The sequence below is a fragment of the Carassius gibelio genome, chromosome A21, assembly GCF_023724105.1.
Source record: "Carassius gibelio isolate Cgi1373 ecotype wild population from Czech Republic chromosome A21, carGib1.2-hapl.c, whole genome shotgun sequence".
Classification (NCBI taxonomy): domain Eukaryota; kingdom Metazoa; phylum Chordata; class Actinopteri; order Cypriniformes; family Cyprinidae; genus Carassius; species Carassius gibelio.
The window spans coordinates 23,298,077-23,319,672 of NC_068391.1; the positions used below are offsets into that span (position 1 = coordinate 23,298,077).

Genomic DNA, 21,596 nt, shown 5'->3' on the forward strand with positions numbered 1-21,596 from the left:
CTGACTATTCTATTTTTCTACTTATTACAAATGGGATCTTTATAGCCCTTTAAAGTGTAATAATGTCCCATATCTCGAAAATGCTGCAGTAAAATGGTTTGATATGAGGTGTGCATATAGTATGGGATGTCCCTGATAAGAACTGACTTTTGTTTTTTTCTACTTATTAGAAATGGGATCTTTATAGCCCTTTAAAGTGTAATAATGTCCCATATCTCGAAAATGCTGCAGTAAAATGGTTTGATATGAGGTGTGCATATAGTATGGCATGTCCTTTATAAGAACTGACCATTGTTTTTTCTACTTATTAGAAATTATGTCTTTATAGCCCTCCAAATCACCATTTGGACCCATATCTCAAAAATGCTGCAGTAAAATGGTTTGATATGATGTGTGCATACAATATGGGACGTCCCTGATAAGATCTGACTATTCTATTTTTCTACTTATTACAAATGGGATCTTTATAGCCCTTTAAAGTGTAATAATGTCCCATATCTCGAAAATGCTGCAGTAAAATGGTTTGATATGACGTGTGCATATAGTATGGCATGTCCTTTATAAGAACTGACCATTGTTTTTTTCTACTTATTAGAAATGGGGTCTTTGTAGCGCTCTAAATCACCATTTGGACCCATATCTCAAAAATGCTGCAGTAAAAGGGTTTGATATGAGGTGTGCATATAGTATGGGACATCCCTTATAGGAACATACCATTCTTTTTTTCTACTTATTACAAATGGGATCTTTATAGCCCTTTAAAGTGTAATAATGTCCCATATCTTGAAAATGCTGCAGTAAAATGGTTTGATATGAGGTGTGCATATAGTATGGGATGTCCCTGATAAGAACTGACTTTTGTTTTTTTCTACTTATTAGAAATGGGATCTTTACAGCCCTTTAAAGTGTAATAATGTCCCGTATCTTGAAAATGCTGCAGTAAAATGGTTTGATATGAGGTGTGCATACAGTATGGGACGTCCCTGATAAGAACTGACTATTGTTTTTTTTTCTACTTATTAGAAATGGTGTCTTTATAGCCATCTAAATCATTGTATTGTCCCATATCTGAAAAATGCTGCAGTAAAATGGTTTGATATGGGGTGTGCATATAGTATGGCATGTCCTTTATAAGAACTGACCATTGTTTTTTTCTACTTATTAGAAATGATGTCTTTATAGCCCTCCAAATCACCATTTGGACCCATATCTCAAAAATGCTGCAGTAAAATGGTTTGATATGAGGTGTGCAAATAGTATGGGATGTCCCTTAAAGGAACAGACCATTGTTTTTTTCTACTTATTAGAAATGGGATCTTTACAGCCCTTTAAAGTGTAATAATGTCCCATATCTCGAAAATGCTGCAGTAAAAGGTTTTGATATGAGGTGTGCATATAGTATGGCATGTCCTTTATAAGAACTGACCATTGTTTTTTTTTCTACTTATTAGAAATTATGTCTTTATAGCCCTCCAAATCACCATTTGGACCCATATCTCAAAAATGCTGCAGTAAAATGGTTTGATATGAGGTGTGCATATAGTATGGCATGTCCTTTATAAGAACTGACCATTGTTTTTTTCTACTTATTAGAAATGGGGTCTTTGTAGCACTGTAAATCACCATTTGGACCCATATCTCAAAAATGCTGCAGTAAAAGGGTTTGATATGAGGTGTGCATATAGTATGGGACATCCCTTATAGGAACATACCATTGTTTTTATCTACTTATTAGAAATGGGATCTTTATAGCCCTTTAAAGTGTAAAAATGTCCCATATCTCGAAAATGCTGCAGTAAAATGGTTTGATATGAGGTGTGCATATAGTATGGCATGTCCTTTATAAGAACTGACCATTGTTTTTTTCTACTTATTAGAAATTATGTCTTTATAGCCCTCCAAATCACCATTTGGACCCATATCTCAAAAATGCTGCAGTAAAATGGTTTGATATGATGTGTGCATATAATATGGGACGTCCCTGATAAGAACTGACTATTCTATTTTTCTACTTATTACAAATGGGATCTTTATAGCCCTTTAAAGTGTAATAATGTCCCATATCTCGAAAATGCTGCAGTAAAATGGTTTGATATGAGGTGTGCATATAGTATGGCATGTCCTTTATAAGAACTGACCATTGTTTTTTTCTACTTATTAGAAATTATGTCTTTATAGCCCTCCAAATCACCATTTGGACCCATATCTCAAAAATGCTGCAGTAAAATGGTTTGATATGATGTGTGCATATAATATGGGACGTCCCTGATAAGAACTGACTATTCTATTTTTCTACTTATTACAAATGGGATCTTTATAGCCCTTTAAAGTGTAATAATGTCCCATATCTCAAAAATGCTGCAGTAAAATGGTTTGATATGAGGTGTGCATATAGTATGGCATGTCCTTTATAAGAACTGACCATTGTTTTTTTCTACTTATTAGAAATTATGTCTTTATAGCCCTCCAAATCACCATTTGGACCCATATCTCAAAAATGCTGCAGTAAAATGGTTTGATATGATGTGTGCATACAATATGGGACGTCCCTGATAAGATCTGACTATTCTATTTTTCTACTTATTACAAATGGGATCTTTATAGCCCTTTAAAGTGTAATAATGTCCCATATCTCGAAAATGCTGCAGTAAAATGGTTTGATATGAGGTGTGCATATAGTATGGCATGTCCTTTATAAGAACTGACCATTGTTTTTTTCTACTTATTAGAAATGGGGTCTTTGTAGCGCTCTAAATCACCATTTGGACCCATATCTCAAAAATGCTGCAGTAAAAGGGTTTGATATGAGGTGTGCATATAGTATGGGACATCCCTTATAGGAACATACCATTCTTTTTTTCTACTTATTACAAATGGGATCTTTATAGCCCTTTAAAGTGTAATAATGTCCCATATCTTGAAAATGCTGCAGTAAAATGGTTTGATATGAGGTGTGCATATAGTATGGGATGTCCCTGATAAGAACTGACTTTTGTTTTTTTCTACTTATTAGAAATGGGATCTTTACAGCCCTTTAAAGTGTAATAATGTCCCGTATCTTGAAAATGCTGCAGTAAAATGGTTTGATATGAGGTGTGCATACAGTATGGGACGTCCCTGATAAGAACTGACTATTGTTTTTTTTCTACTTATTAGAAATGGTGTCTTTATAGCCATCTAAATCATTGTATTGTCCCATATCTGAAAAATGCTGCAGTAAAATGGTTTGATATGGGGTGTGCATATAGTATGGCATGTCCTTTATAAGAACTGACCATTGTTTTTTTCTACTTATTAGAAATGATGTCTTTATAGCCCTCCAAATCACCATTTGGACCCATATCTCAAAAATGCTGCAGTAAAATGGTTTGATATGAGGTGTGCAAATAGTATGGGATGTCCCTTAAAGGAACAGACCATTGTTTTTTTCTACTTATTAGAAATGGGATCTTTACAGCCCTTTAAAGTGTAATAATGTCCCATATCTCGAAAATGCTGCAGTAAAAGGTTTTGATATGAGGTGTGCATATAGTATGGCATGTCCTTTATAAGAACTGACCATTGTTTTTTTTCTACTTATTAGAAATTATGTCTTTATAGCCCTCCAAATCACCATTTGGACCCATATCTCAAAAATGCTGCAGTAAAATGGTTTGATATGAGGTGTGCATATAGTATGGCATGTCCTTTATAAGAACTGACCATTGTTTTTTTCTACTTATTAGAAATGGGGTCTTTGTAGCACTGTAAATCACCATTTGGACCCATATCTCAAAAATGCTGCAGTAAAAGGGTTTGATATGAGGTGTGCATATAGTATGGGACATCCCTTATAGGAACATACCATTGTTTTTATCTACTTATTAGAAATGGGATCTTTATAGCCCTTTAAAGTGTAAAAATGTCTCATATCTTAAAAATGCTGCAGTAAAATGGTTTCATAAGAAGGGTGCATATAGTATGGGACGTCCCTGATAAGAACTGACTATTGTTTTTTTCTACTTATTAGAAATGTTGTCTTTATAGCCCTCTAAATTGCCACATGGACCCATATCTCAAAAATGCTGCAGTAAAATGGTTTGATATGATTTGTGCATATAGTATGGTATGTCCTTTATAAGATCTGACCATTGTTTTTTTCTACTTATTAGAAATGGGATCTTTATAGCCCTTTAAAGTGTAATAATGTCCCATATCTTGAAAATGCTTCAGTAAAATGGTTTGATATGAGGTGTGCATATAGTATGGCATGTCCTTTATAAGAACTGACCATTGTTTTTTTCTACTTATTAGAAATGGGGTCTTTGTAGCGCTCTAAATCACCATTTGGACCCATATCTCAAAAATGCTGCAGTAAAAGGTTTTGATATGAGGTGTTCATATAGTATGGGACATCCCTTAAAGGAACATACCATTCTTTTTTTCTACTTATTACAAATGTTGTCTTTATAGCCATCTAAATTGCCACATGGACCCATATCTCAAAAATGCTGCAGTAAAATGGTTTGATATGATTTGTGCATATAGTATGGTATGTCCTTTATAAGATCTGACCATTGTTTTTTTCTACTTATTAGAAATGGGATCTTCACAGCCCGTTAAAGTGTAATAATTTCCCATTTCTGGAAAAAGTTGCAGTAAAATGGTTTGATATGAGATGTGCTCATAGTATGGGACGTCACTGATGAGAACTGACTATTATTTTTTTCTGCTTATTAGAAATGGGGTCTTTATAGCCCTCTAAATTGCCATATGGACCCATATCTCAAACATGCTGCAGTAAAATGTTTTGATATGAGGTGTGCATATAGTATGGCATGTGCTTTATAAGAACTGACCATTGTTTTTTTCTACTTATTATAAATGGTGTCTTTATAGCCATCGAAATCACCATTTGGACCCATATCTCAAAAATGCTGCAGTAAAAGGTTTTGATATGAGGTGTGCATATAGTATGGGACATCCCTTATAGGAACAGACTATTGTTTTTTTCTACTTATTAGAAATGGTGTCTTTATAGCCCTCTAAATCATTGTATTGTCCCATATCTTAAAAATGCTGCAGTAAAATGGTTTCTTATGAAGTGTGCATATAGTATGGGATGTCCCTGATAAGAACTGACTATTGTTTTTTTCTACTTATTAGAAATGGTGTCTTTATCGCCCTCTAAATCATTGTATTGTCCCATATCTCAAAAATGCTGCAGTAAAATGGTTTCATATGAAGGGTGCATATAGTATGTGACATCCCTGATAAGAACTGACCTTTGTTTTTTTCTGCTTGTTAGAAATGTTGACTTTATAGCCCTCTAAATCGCGATATGGACACATATCTCAAAAATGCTGCAGTAAAATGGTTTGATATGAGGTTTGCATATAGTTTTGGATGTCCCTTATATGAACTGACCTTTGTTTTTTTTCTACTTATTAGAAATAGGGTTGTGTTGAGTGGGGCGGGGCCGCGAGCCATGAGAACGGAATGAGGCCAGTGGAGTGACTGGAAATGAGCGACGCCTGCTCCACTCACCGGTCTCGCGTCCCGCGGTGGAGATGGAAGGATACAAAAGAGAGGGCGACGACAGTGAACAACGAGAGAGGGCCAGGCCATGATTTTAGTTTGTGTTTGGTTTTTGTTTGTAAGCGACAGTCGTCCGTGAAGGGCTGTCGCAGTGTTTTGCGTTTATTTTGTTATTAAAAGCCTTATTTGATTGATGGCCGGTTTCCGCCTCCTCCTTCCTGTGGATAAAAAGTTTTGTACTCCGCTATAGGGGTCTTTATAGCCCTCTAAATCGCCATATGGACCCATATCTCAAAAATGCTGCAGCAAAATGATTTTTTGTGTATATAGTATGGGACATCCCTGATAAGAACTGACCATTGTTTTTTTCTATTTATTAGAAATATGATCTTTATAACCCTTTAAAGTGTAATAATGTCCCATATCTCAAAAATGCTGTTGTACAATGGTTTGATATGAAGTTTGCTTATAGTATGCGATGTCCCTTATAAGAACTGACCATTGTTTTTTTCTACTTGTTAGAAATGGGATCTTAAAAGACTTGTAAAGTGTAATATTATCCTATATCTCTAAAAGGCTCCAGTAAAATGGTTTTATGTGAGGTATGGATATAGTATGGGATGTCTTCTTTAAGAACTGACCTTTAATTGCTTCTTTCTCATCATAAAAAAAGTGTCTTCTAAATCAATGAATGTCCCATATCTCGTTTTCTACTAATAATTGTAATGCTTTGAAAGGCTGAAAATTATAGTAATACAGAGCAGTCAAGGAAAACAGTAAGTTACACGAATATTAGAGCAGATGGGCGAAAAAGGTCGTCATATATCAAATCTGAACGTATAGATGAAAAGCGCTCTGAAAGCGCGTTCCCTCTCTGTTGTTCCTGCTATTGCCGTAATTATGGTAATACACAGTAATCACGATATGGACTAATATATGTAAATATTAAGCCGGAACAGTCTATTTAAATATGAATCCTGCATGTTCTGCATGTCTCTGTTAATGAATGGAGCAGAAGGGCGACTTCCTTTATCACACACACTGAAGTGCGCGTGAAGCTCGCGGTTATTACAGCATCTGCCGTCTTACTAAATGAGGACATGAACATACGAACAACATCTCCAGAACTGCTCTGAGAGTCACTTCATGAGCATCTGACCGTTTGATTTGAGTAAAACTAGCGTCACATCACATACACAGAACTGTAAAGGTATGTCAACCCATCAAAATAAAAGTCTGGTTAAAGACTATTGTTCAGCAGAATGTACATAGCCTACTACAAAAAAGATAAATTAATTTTATGTTTAATTTGTATCTCGGAAAATGCTTTATTTAAAACCCCAACTGAATGGCACTTAAATGCACTTAATTCATCTGTCAACTTTATTGTCATTGTTCACAGTACAAGTAGAGACAGAAACAATGGGTAATAATTAAATGTTTATTTTTGATGTATGTATTGCATTCTATGCATTTAATAAATAGATTTTTCTAAAAAAGGAAACTTAGTTTTTAATTTTAAGAGACCCAGGAGTCTTATTTTCTCTTGCATAATTAATATTGCACTTTAATTAAGCAAAAACACATTTTATCCGATTACTCGATTAATTGATGGAATTTTTGTTAGAATACTCGATTACTAAAAATTCGATAGCTACAGCCGTAGTGTCACATTTAACGTTGTTTCTGTTTGGATATATTAACAAGTTAGACTTTGTTCCTGTGTAATTTTAGAAAAATTACATAAATGTCAAAGTGCTTCATTTTTTTTTTTTTTTGCTTTACATCTAATCATTCATTTATCACAGCAACAGTAGGCATTTATCCCAAGAACACCAGTCAAGAATATTTGTGACCCTGGACCACAAAACCTGCACCTGTCATAAGTGTTGTGTTGTGTACATCATCCGAAAGCTGAATTAATAAAAGTTTTCCATTGATGTATGATTCATTAGGATTGGACAACATTTGACAATCTGGAATCTGAGGGTGCACAAATTTAATTATTGATAAAATTGCCTTTAAAGTTTTCCAAATTAAGTTTTTAGCTATATATATATATATATATATATATATATATATATATATATATATATATATATATATATATATATATATATATATATATATATATTACTAATCAAAAGGAAATTTACAAAATATATTTAACTTGATCTTTTCTTAATGTTCTCATGATTTTTGGCATAAAATAATTTATAATATATAATTTTGACCCCTATAATCCCACATAATGTGTTTTTGGCTATTGCTACAAATATACCCCAGTGACTTAAGACTGGTTTTGTGGTCCAGGGCAGTGGCGTAGCCACGGGTGTACCGGTGCCACCCACAGTGGCAGTTGGCACACCTAAAAATAGATGCAGAAATATTTTTTATAGTCTCAATAAAAATTGTTTACTAAACTTGGGCTATTGTTGTTAACTTAGAAAAAAAATAATATTTTTTTAAATCAACCCTTTCAAGCATAAATTACAAATATTTTAACTGAACCCTTTATTGTTTCCATTCCGACACGTCATGATTGTCACATGCCACTAACAGGTGTATCGGTATTCTTTTTATTTAATTTTTCTTTTTTTTATTAGTAAAATATATACACAAGCTTGCTTACCATGTCAACTATCTGATATTCCGATTCTTCGTTTAAAAACCTTTATAAATTATCTTGATCTATAACGAGATGAGCGCTGCAGTTCAGAGTCCTGTCTGCCGGATTTAACGTAGCTACAGCACTTGAATTCCCCAGTTTCTCCCCAAATACATGAAAGTAAGTGGCTGTTGAACTGGACGAAGAATAGAGTAAACTTTATTGTTCTGCTATGTCTGTCTGATATATTAATAAAACACATCGGCAAATTACATTTGATTAGATAGTTTTTGCTGCTTCCATAGACATCAGTGTTTATTTTACAAACTACCAATGTATTGTTTTACTAGTGATTATGTGTATTTAAATGTATGAAACCTAAAATAAACATTATGTGGTTGAAAAAAATGCATATTAATTGTGATATATGACAAGCGCTGAGCGCTTCCGTCTCTGGCTCAGTGCCAGCCAACGCGCGAAAGCAGTTTGAATCTGGCAGTTCTGTGACGCTACTTAACATTCTAAATCAAACTCTCAGGGGCACAGAAATAAGAATCCAATATATGGTGCAATAATGCTTAAAATGTAATTTACATTTTTAATCAGGGTCGTAGCCATCTTATAACATTTTTGTAATCTATATAGCCTACCAATCAACAGTTTTTTTAACTGTAAGATTTACAGAAGTCTCTTCTGCTCACCAAGCCTGCATTTATTTGATCCAAAGTACAGCAAAAACAGTAATATTTTGAAATATTTTTATATTTAAAATAACTTATTTCCCTATTTGAATATATTTTCAAATGTAATTTATTCGTGTGATCAAAGTTGTATTTTCTGCATTTTTACTCCAGTCTTCAGTGTCACATCCTTCAGAAATCATAATATGCTGATTTGCTGATTATCAATATTTAAAACATCATTTTTTTAAAACAGTTTTTTTTTTCAGTATTCTTTGATAAATGTAAGGATCCAAAGATCAGCATTTATGTGAAATAAAAAGCTTTTGCAACATAATACACTATATCGTTCAAATGCTTAGAGTCAATATATAATTTTTGTTTTTTGGAAAAAAAAAATTATAGAAATTAACACTTATATTTAGCAAGGACTCTTTTGTGGGTTCGAGTCTCAGGCAAGAAACACCACTGCTCCCCGGGCACCACTGCTCCGGGTGTGTGTTCACTGTGTGTGCACTTTTGATGGGTTAAATGCAGAGCACGAATTCTGAGTATAGGTCACCATACTTGGCTCTATGTCACTTCACTTCACTTTGAATTGATCAAAAGTGATGATAAAGTAACAATTTTTCAAAAGATTTCTATTTCAAATTAAATGCTGTTCTTCTGAACTTTCTATTGATCAAAGAAACCTGAAAAAAAAAAATCTACTCCGCTGGTTTCAACATTATCTTAATGTGTTTTTTTTTTTTTTTTTTGAGAAGCAAATCAGAATATCAGAATTATTTCTGAAGGATCGTGTGACTGGAGTAATGATACTAAAAATTCAGCTTTGAAATCTCAATAAATTGCATTTTGAAATATATTCAAATAGAAAACAGTTAATTTAAATAGGTTAGTAAAAATATTTTTGCTTTACTTTGGATCAAATAAATGCAGGCTTGGTGAACAGAAGAGACTTATTTAAAAAATATTAACAAGCTTACTGTTCAAAAACTTTTGACTGGTAGTGGATACTACACAGGCAACTTTAATTTTTCTCAAATTTCTAGCTTTTAAATGGCTTAGAAATCTATAACTGCTGGACAATAACAAATAATAATGATTTTTTTATATACTACAAACAATTTTTTTATCACATAATAAGGCAGAATAGTTTCTATTCTGTAATAAATGTTATGTCAATTGGTACTGCATTGTTCAGCCTTTATTTATCACCTGCTGGGGATTACTTAAAAAACCATATATTGTTGCAATCGTATTTTTAATGTTTGCAAAAGTTTCTGGGCTTTTTTCTGTGTCAAAACTGTTTTCATAAAGCGATAGCTGGACGCTTTTGCCCATATTTGGATCTTCCTGAAATGACTTTCTGTGCTAGAGCGCCCTCCGGCTTCGAGTATGAATGAAACACACTACAGGAGTGTTTGCGTAGTAGCCCAGAGTGCAGTCTGGACGCCCCAACGTGTCGCCCCGCCCACCTCAGCGGTTATTGGTTTATGATTAAGATGAGCTTATTGGTGTACAGATGAGTGACGATTTTACAGCTTATTGGTATAGAGAATTATGACGCTGTTAGCAGGATTGGAATGCTGAAATAGACACTCAGATGAATAAACTTAAATTAAAAAGCGAATATAAATGTTGTGTTTTTGCATTTATTGTTGCGTTTCCACAACATCCCGTATAAATACAAAAAGTTTTGAATTACGACGAACAGAATAGAAATAAATGGTCTACTCCCTCAAAGGCTGTAGACTCTACCTAGGCATTACTCGCTGGTTTTTGAAAATGACACGGCAATATAATGCGAAGTATGGTTATGTAGATAGTCATGGAGTACCCTGATTTATATATTCAAATTATATATATATATATATATATATATATATACATATACATATACATATATATATATATGTGTGTGTGTGTGTGTGTATATGTATGTATATATATATATATATATATATGTGTGTGTGTGTATGTGTGTATGTGTGTGTAACAAATTGTCACCAGTCTCTGAACGTCACCAATAATATACTGAACATTACCTTAGCCCCTACGAAAATTTAACATGGTTCTGCTACAGAAACTATAGTTAACCTATGGTGTTTTTATAATTACAGCACACAGTAATTAATATGCCAACCAATATTTTTACTAAAATAAATCCATGGTTACTTTTTGCAAGGAAGGAACTATAAAGGTTCTAAAGAACTTGCCCAAAACACTTGCCACTTTCTGTTATTTGTTTTATGAACTGCTCTACTGAAAACCTTATTAATCCTGAATTTATTTAGTTACTCGCTTCTATATAAAAACATAATACATTTAATCACCCCTTTAAACACTTTATAAAATCATTGGTAATTGAAATATTACACCAAATTGTCACAACTAAATATAGAATTCATTATGAGCAATGCATAGCAAATAATGTTACCATCAAATATGAGAAACCTTAAAGAATGATAGACTGATGTAAATGACTGAAACCTGTTGTCATGCACGTGTTTGCCTTAGCTTTTTTATTAAATCATTATACACTGCAAAGTTTCGTTCATGAACAGGTCTCAGTTCATTCTCTATTTCCCTTCAATGAACTTAACACACAAATGTGTTTCAGTCCTTGGAACAAAATCCTGTGTAAACAAAAGCCCAGAAGATCACCGCGTCGGCCTCTTCTCTGTACCCTGGTGGGTTAAACTTGAAAAGGGCTCTGCACTGCAAGTGTTCCCTGATGCTGTACATCCGTCTGAACTTGTTCCAGTAGACAGGAGGACAATTCTTCCAGTTGGCCACAACTTATAGTGTAAAGACAAAATACAGGAAAGATAATAATAATAATAATAATAATAAAAAAAGTCTAACAGCCTCGTACTACAAAATTCAATTGGAGAATGAGCATTAAACGGGGAAATCTTACTGTCTAGCCAGGCAAAGTGTGCTGCTTTCCGAAAAACTTCTGCAAACCAGAGAAAGTGTCAAATATGCAGTCATCTGCTGACAAAATAACTTCCCTGAGGATTTCAAAAAACATCAAAAACATACATAGGTTTATTTATACATGTATATAAAAGTTATTAAACATTATATAAACACTGAATACATACAGCCTTGCTTTAAACAAACTCTATAGATTGTCACAACTGCATACTCATTCGTTTATAATACCACTAATAAAATGTTAATATATACAGTACTGTGCAGAAGTATTAGGCATGTTAGTATTTTAACATTGAAAAAAATAGATTTAAGGCAATTATTTATATCTTTTGCTGTAGTGTGTCAGTAGGATATATTAGTTTACATTTCCACACATTCATTTTGCCATTAATTGTAATAATCCAGTGAGATATTTGTATATATTTGTATGCATGATCCACATGAAGATCTTTTACATTGAATATAAATATTTCTGTCTTATATGGTGAACAAAATCCACATTAGATCACAAACAGAAGTTATTTAAAAAACTCGCTGCTGTCTGAAATTGAATTAAGCTGAAATGTTTTTAAATGTCTTTGATGCTGATGTTAACTGATAGCTACATATGAAATAATCCAAGGTGCTGACCAATATAGTACTTGTACATAATCCTAATTTCATATCTGAACAACTATGTAGCTGTAATAACTAAAATACCTAACACATGTAATTATTAGTTCTTAATGTACTGTATGTGCAAAAATAACCTGCTTTCCTGGACTCTGCCTGAAAACATTGTCTTTTGAATGGTGAAGTTCCTCCCCTCAGTGGTTGAGCTCTAAAAGAACAAATGTCAAGAGGTAGGTATATTGCTAGATATAGTACAGAGTAATGTTTCATGTAGAACATTCAAACAGCTACATACATTTGCGGAGTGAAGCTGTCCAGGAGAACCGAACACCACCACCTCCTGATCATGTCATCCTGAATAATAATAATAATAATAATAATATACACAAAATAATCATGCATGTCTGTTCAAATAACTTGACAAATGTAATGGCATACCTTTGTAAAATCAAACCTAAGAACTAAAGCCATGTACAGAGTGTACAGTTACAATCCACAAAGAACAATAAAATGAGCAATTTATAAAAATTATTAACAATAAATATTCAAATTGAACGTACAATGGATAAATAAATGATCGAACATCGCATTTAATATTATAAGATTAGATATTTACACAACCACTTTTACTCACCTCATGCAATCAACATGGAATAGCATTATTACTCTGCTGCTGCAGGTGCCACCTTTCTGTTTGTTTCAAAGCAAACCGCCCCCTGCTGGCTCGGAGGAAAATGTCAAAGGCGGGGAAAAACAAATATGGGCGGGGCGACACGTGTCGCTCCGCCTCGAAGTGTCGCCCCGCCCCATCGTCCAGACTGCACTCTGGGGTTACTCGTGTTTGCGCTCTGTGATGTCCATCTCGCTGTATTCTGGGTCCGAATTAAATATCAAACCATATGCAGACTATCCCGTCTCTTTGAGTTTAAATCTATATTTATTCACACCAGCTTTTGAAAACCTCTGAGAAAAACTTGCCCGAAAAAGTGCGGGGGACGAATTTCCATGATATTAAAAGTGCGGGGGACACGCCACGTAATCTACGCCCGTTTTTTATTATTTTTGTTAAAATATATCTGCCGACATTTGGACTGCTAACCAATCAGCAAACAGCAGCTGACTGTGAGTCTATGATATAAACAGAATTTCTTTTGATTGCACATTTCTAGCTAGCAATTTGTCGCAGAGCTCCTTTCTTAATTTTTTTTTTTTTGCAAAAAACCTTGGTGAACAGCAGGACACAAGGCCTAACGTTAAACCAGATGAGGATGTTTCTCCCTCCCCGGGCCCAACATCAACAGTGTTGCCAGATTGGAAATGTCCAAGTATCATACCAGAAGTTATATCATACCAATTAAGTCATATTTGGAAGAAAATTATTACATTTAACAATTAACTACATTTTGACACGACCTGCAAATTACCACTAGGAGTATGGTTGGACAGAAGCAGTGCGACAAAAATACTATCCCATAATTTTTCACAGTAATCTGACAATAAATGGGGCACACCGAGAATCTCTTTTCTGGCTACGCTACTGGTCCAGGGTCACATTTATAGAAATAAACTATTTTAGTCTTTGTAATATTGGCACAGGCCATAGGAATCAAAGTCTAAAGATTAAAAGCAATATTCATCATGATAGTAATCAAAACAATATTTGAACCGCTAATAATAACAATTTAAATATTGAAAAGATTGTTAGTAAAGCAGCTGAAGTGTATGCTGTGCTAGAAATTAAAGCTTTTGTCTTTTGTGCAGACATATTATGCAGCTTCTATAGCAGTGCAAGATGTTCAACAAATCTTTTGGGACTCCCTTTGGGGGAGGGACAGGAGGATTTGGGGCTACTTCAACATTTGGGCAACAAAGTAAGTTGATATAAAATACCTTAGTATATATATGTAAAGAAATTAGAGAACTAAGAATTAACATTGTACAGAACCTAAATAAGAATTTTGTGTTACCTTTGTCACCAGATACTGGATTTGGAGCAACGGGGGGCTTTGGATCTTCAGCATTTGGGACAACAAACAACACAGGAGGACTGTTTGGGACCACCCCAAACAAACCTGGTATGCTGTTTTCTGTAGCAGAAAGTGTATGCAGAATCTCATAGCCATCTTTAACCCTTGTGCATTGTTCAAATTCACTATGCTTTCGTTATGTTCGGGATGAAAACATCCACTCAATTAAACTGCTGTAAAAATTTATCAGATTATTTTTTTTTTTTTTTTTGCATAAATCTGTTAATCAACTTCAGTCCTGATCAAAACTACCAAATATATAAAAAAAAAAATCCAAGATTTTAACTCTTTAATTGCCAAGTTCATAAATGATATCACTGATTTGGGTAAAAAAGAACACAAAATGACTTCTTTTTAATATAAAGGTAATTGTGGCTGGATTTTTGTTTTACTTTTTATAACAGTCTTGGGCATGTCAAAGATTAGAAGCAACATTGGCTTTGATGCATTTTTAGTTTTTGTGCAGCATTAGATTTAAAATGTTTCTCCCTAATTTGTTGTTGGTGGCTGTTTTTGCCCCATTGACTTCCATTATAATGACATTTTTTGATTGCAAAGCCATGATATAATCATGCTTTCTTGATTGTTTGTGGTTGGGAAGAGGTAAAATTTGTTATTTTTACAGTTGATCACTAGGTGGGACCATTAACCTTTTAGATAGGCCTGTGCAAAAAAAAAAAAAAAGCTTAGTTTCTGACTTGTATATGAAGCTATATGGAGTATAACAGCATATTATATTGTGTGTGTGAGAGAGAGAGTGTGAGAGAGACTTTTGCGCACTTACCTTGATGTATTTGAGAAAATCAAAATGTACACCTCAGCTCTCAGAACTACATGGAGGAAACAAAAGTTTATTTATGCACCTGCAACCTGACAAACAGTAAGTATTTGAGAAGGGGTTTATCAAGCTAGGTGGTGCATTAGAAAAGGGGCTCATCTCCTGTTTCCAAAATGCATCACAAAGTGCTTGAAAAAGCTGTAAACTAATTACACATTGCACCAGGTGCAAACAACCTTACGTCTGTTTCACACATACTCTGTCTGCAGTGCGTATGTTGCATATTTTTTTACACACCCATGTTAACTGATTCCAGTTGCGTTCCAGGAGCGTTGCGTCTGCAGGAGTGCAGGGGAGGGATGGTATCGTTAAGGTTTTAACGGTATTACTACTCTTACCTATACTGCTTAACGGTCTGGTACATTAACGGTATTCTTATCGGTACTTTGTGTTGTGTGTGTGTGTGTGTTTTTTTTTTAAGAACAAGTTGAGAACAGAATTAACATTTCTTTTTTTTTTTTTTTATGTAAAATTAATAATGGGCTTGTCTTGGACCAGGAGTTGGTTGGTTCATAGTAGCTGCAGCTTAAAAAAAAATAAAAATATTATATATAAATATATATATATATATATATATATATATTTATATGGGGTGTAACGCTCACAAAATTCACGGTTCGGTTCGATACGATACACTGATGTCACGGTTTGTTTCGGTACAGTTCGGTAAGTTTTAGATACAGCAAAATGTAAAAACATCTCAACTTTTCAGAATGCCTCAAGCGCACCGCGGGTCATGTGACAAGAACTAACCAATCAGCTTCATCCTTTCCCTTAACAACGTTGAAAGCTCAGCCAAGATGAAGGAACAGCTGATCATAGTTGTATATGGATTGCAATTTTGAAATAAATTTAGTAGCAGAGCTAGCCTACTGCAAGCGATTTTTAGAGCTGCAAATCCATTTTTCCTTTGCTGAAATTTCCGCGTCTTAGAGCACATCATTGTTGCTTAGCAAAGGCAGATGCCTCAGGTGCGCTTCTGCCCGAGTGCTTTGGAAAGGAGGAGAAAGACGCGCCTAGCGTTTTTAGGCGCGATATGTGAACGGCCCCTAAGGCGCTCGCTCACTCCGCACACGCTGAAGGCTCGTTGCAAAATGTCTAATGCATTTAACAGACCAGAAATAGAAGATCCTCCAATAACCAACAGGTCTGGTGTTTGGGTGCACTTTGGATTCCCTGTAAGCTATAATGGTGATTATAGAATGAATGGTAAATAGTAAGGTCTCATATCCGCGGCTATAATGTAAATGAAGCCTACCAATCGCCACTGTGATGTCTTTTGCCCAGTTTGAATCCACTGGAAATGTCTGCCTAAATGCTGCGGGGATAGTTTGTTGCATGTATGTTTCTCCTTTTTTTCGTCTTTTCCCAGATACTGACACAATAAGGTGATGTCGGCGTAAATGAGTTTACATGTTTTAAGCTGGTGTACCCTATTGTCATGTAGATGCGACATACCCTTGTTTTTTTATCCACCACTCTCTTGCCATCACAATTATACACTAACTAGACATCCAAAACGCCGCTTTTACCGCCACTCTTACCGCCACTCCTACCGCCGCCGCAGCGGTGTAAAGTGCATGTGCAGCCTTTGACCGCTGAGTGGCGCTTTAACCACAAGTTATAAAACAAGCGCATCAAAGCACATTTTCACAAATAGACGTCAGTTTTGCCTCGCTGATGTGTTACATTTGACTGCTTCAGTCGCGGAAAATGAAAGAAAAACACCATAGTTTAAATATTTAATATATTTAATATTTAATACTCACAGAAGAAAGTTTGGTATTTATGAAGTTATATGCATTTCTTAGAACGAGAAAGAGAAAGAGTCTTTGCTTATATTTTCTAAGCTACATGGTATTAAACCATATTTTAGATTGGACACATTTAAAAGGTGTGCAGTATTATTTATATTATATTAATTATGCGTTATATTATTCGAAATAAATTGTGGTTTACTTTGCATCCGAGCATTAAAAGTGGTAGCCTATTTTAGGGGGGTAGGCTACATGGATTAATATAGGCATAATATATTAAAATATTGACATTTTGCATATTTTAATTTATATTTTAGATATAAATATATTTTTTCCTTTAATAAAACAACATGCATTTTTGTTATTCGTTACCTGCCCTTTATTTTGACATAACCTATTGAGAAAAAGACATTTGTCTGTAAACTGATTAAGAAATTGTTGCATGTTTAAATGTGAAGCATAATTTCGTTCCCATTATGTAGGCCTAATTTGCCTAAAACAAGAAACGAATAAAATTAAACCGGCACGATTAAATCTTTGAAACTCTAAAGAATTAATAAAATGTCCTCACAATTAAACGCAAGTTCTCTCATTATAATCAACAACATTCACACGATGTAAAAAAAAAAAAGCTTTAGTAATTGATAACTAAAGTAATTTTAAAGGGAACCTTCTTTACTTGCTTTTAAAGTAGGGTAATATCATATGGCCTAAAAAAAAAAAATCCCAGTTTTTTTTTTTTTTTGTTTTTTTTTTCTTTTCTTTTCTTTTTTTTTTAGAAAAAAAAATATGATTTATGATTTAAACCGATTTTTAAATCAATATTCAAATGACGAAGAAATTTTACAAAACAAAGTCTTAATATAGTTCTTTATCATTCATTTAGCAGTCAAATTTATAACTGCAACAAGATGATTAATTTAATACTAGCCCATCATGCATTTAACCATCCACTCAGCTTTAAGAGCTGTTCAGATTAAAACTGGCAGCTCAGCAGTGAGTCAGTGTCATGGATGGAGGACCTGTTAAAATTTTTTCTAGTTTATATTTCCATCTCGTTATGCCGCTGGTTTAGATTTTTTTTTTCTTATAGAACTTATTTGTAAATAGAGCAGTCACTGTCTGTGTCTACACCGGACGCCAGAGTTGTCATCTGTGTCCCACAGCGAAAAGTGTGTCTAAACTTGATGACATCACACTATAGTGTCAAATCATCTGAACGCAGTGTCAGAACATTTAATCATAAACAGAACGAGCATCAGTTCACTGATGGGGATCGTGTCCAGTGTATCCATTACTGTGTTCTGCTGTATTTGGTTCGATCGTTCCACTCCAGACCGGTGTAGACCTGGCATGCGTTTTTTATTTTTTTTTACAGCCCTGCTTTTTTTAACGTTTTTATTAAATATCTGTATAGACTGCATTGTCATATTATCGAATTATTTACTGCCATGCGACCTACAAAAGTAAAGCGAGTCGGTGAACGAGCATTGCTGCAGGTTGATTTTTGGCGGATGTTCGTTTCGTCAGGTTAAACACTCTCTCACTCGCAGCAGAGTCAGTGAGAAGCAACAACTTCCCCTCCACGCGAACTGATACCAGAAACACGCTCCGCCTTCACTCCGTGAATAAAGTATTTCAGTATGTTTGAAATGTTATGTTCATAACAAAGCATATAAAATAATAATAATAATTTTAAAAAATAACAGGAGAGTTTCAAAGTGGCTTAAGCTATGTGAAAACTTTTTCCCTATATCACATGCCAAACTAATAACATTGTAAGCATTAGCTACATCTTTAATTGCTGCTTTCTGCTGTGAAAATTTTGTTTGTGATGAAAATAACATCTTTGTCAGTTATTTTATCTAAACAGATCGATTGACTTCTTCAAGATTTCAAAATCAGATAGCATGCTGATAATTTAGCACTGTAAGCAGTGTTGTGCCTGAACGCGTTAATTGAAGGATAGTTCATGAACTCGTTCATATTTTGGGCGAACGTGAACTGAACGTGCTGTATGCCCGATGAACGTTACTGTCAACTCGTTCATTCTGGTGTCTGTGAACCGCACGCTCTCTCAGGTTAACTTCGTTCAATAGGGTGCCAGATTTCTATAGAGCCTTCCAGACGAAAAACCGGCTAAAACACACCGTAAACGGGTCTTAATATGTAGCGGGAAAACACCCAATCTGGCAACACCGTCCGCCGCATGCCTGACGCGTCATCAAAAAAAAAAAAAAAAAAAAAAAAAAAAAAAGGCATCGAGGCGACAGCAGCATGTAGAAAGAAGGCGTATGATAATTTAAAAGAATTTTATGATGTTTATGATAGACAAGGTCGGTGAGAATGGGAGACAAAGCATTAAAGCAACAAGGGGAAAGTGCTGTCCCCTCAATGCTAATGTAAACCCTGGTTGGATAAGGATTCAATATTGGATATGAAGATGAAATCTGACGCATAGTTTCATTGTTAAAACTGATAAAATAATTGCTGTCTGTGATTCTATATGGGCTGTTGCAATAATTTTGAAAAATAATAGCTCGCAGCAACATATGTGTGGCATTGGGGGGGAAGTGGTAACGGAGCTCTAATTATCAGTAGTAGCGACTACGCCACCCCTGGCTAAACGCCTGGGGAAAATAACACTTAAAGAAAAGCACACCGGTTCGTTCGCTCCCACAGAGCATCCACCAATGAGGCGTGAATCAATATAAGAATACAGCTTTATTATCATAAAGGTAAAAATGACCAAAATGAACACAAGTAGTTCAGAATAAATGGCCAGAGCCACAAGCGATAAAACAACAGGACTAAATCAAAAGGGTTAACTCAAAAGGTTACATCATAGAACTGGGGTGTCTCAGAAAGTGGGTCGGCCACACATGGAGCATCACAACAGCCCAAATTAAAGCAGCCTTCCCTTGTGGATTTCAATCTCAAAAGACACTCTAGTGGAATTACACTACAAACATAAGTTACACCCCACACTTTTGACAAAAGACCACCTCCACACCCTAGATAGCCGCCACTCTGATACACCCCACTCCTAAGTCAAAAGGAAGAGGGAAGAGAAAGAATAAACATTTTTTCTTTAAACATAAAACACACAGCATTGGGCTGATTACTGCTCAATTAACAAACTAATAACAGAAAAAAAAAACGATACAAAGCAAAATACCAAATAAATACCAGCAATAACCGCAGGAATAATAGTGGTAATAATAAATAATTATTATTTTTTAAAGATAAGGAAAAATGATAAGCAACAATAGGAATAATACACAATGACAAGAATGAAAAGAAACAAAATAAATGAAAATAAATCAATAAATGTTACAAGCAAACGAATTTAACCAAAAACATAACAATTCACACAAAAAACCGAAAGAAATGAGAAAGAAATCAAAAAATGAAATTAAAGCAAAACAGCAATGTCGCGGCTAGGCCATGCCGTCAAGCATGCCTCTTGAATGGCTAAAACATAACAAACAAGTTAAGATAAAAAAAATTATTTTACCTTCTAAGTGGTGATAATAAACGTAAACTCTACATACCAGCTTCAGATATCACTAATTAAGCGTGCACCCAGATCGCCCTTATGCTGATCACTGGGGAAGGAGAGAACACGTTATTCAATCGTCACCAACTCATTTGATCAGTACGGGTATGGTATGGGAATACCACTTACCGAATCCGGGGAGAAGCAAATCACCTACAGTCTGTTGTCCAACACACATATATGGTCGCTTTATTTCCAGTTGTCAAAATAACATCGCGAGGAAGATCAACCTTCTTTTTAGCGGTCATATAAACTCCCACGGGCCAACTCTAGCTGCACAGAAAACCTAGTAATTTCACCATACACCTGCCAGCCATCGGCAAAACGCCAAACACACATACCTCCAACTCAGAGCGGTGGAATCCCGGAAACGGCAGCAACGCCGTGACGCAATCAAATGACGTGCCTCTATGCTTGGAAATGCCGCTTTTATACCAACTGAGGTACCGCTTAATTATCGGCGAACTGGTATTCACCACAATCTACCCCCCTCAGCTTTTGCATTGCCGACCCGACGATGCACCAGCCAATAACAACCCCGTCACCTTAATTCCAAGGTCTAAAAATAGCCCCTATACAATTAGACCCGGAAGCCACTGTCCCGATCACCGTACGAGGGAGGTGGTGAAGGTTGGAGTGGTGACCTGCAGTTACTCGCCCTGTTCGTCTCACCCCTTCAACTACTTCCAACCCTAAAACTGATACCGGGGCAGGATGACTTTCTACCACCTCTACTTCACCAGAGGTACCTATAAGCCCTGGATCAGCCAAGTCTAGTACCCCCTCTGGTGACCGATCTTCGTTGCATGCCGGTGAATTAGGCACCACACTCTCCCTGCTCAATACATTGGAACCACCAGCTATTACTATTAGTACCAAATCAATCTCCTCTTCCTCCTCCTCTTCCTGCATAGGCACCTCTCTAAACTCTAACTGCTGCTGTGGTGGTTCTACCGCAAAATCACTACCCTGTACCCGCCCTTTCAATAAGGAACGGTGTACATTCCTCACCTTACTCAAATCGTCCCTGGGAGCAATGGAATAAACCCCACCAC

General features: G+C 35.3%; 1 pseudogene; it reads left to right on the plus strand.

Moving 5' to 3' along the window:
• The first annotated feature begins 14,133 nt into the window (after nucleotides 1-14,133).
• LOC127941368 (nuclear pore complex protein Nup98-Nup96-like) overlaps nucleotides 14,134-21,596 on the plus strand; it is a 41,608-nt pseudogene continuing 34,145 nt past the window's right edge.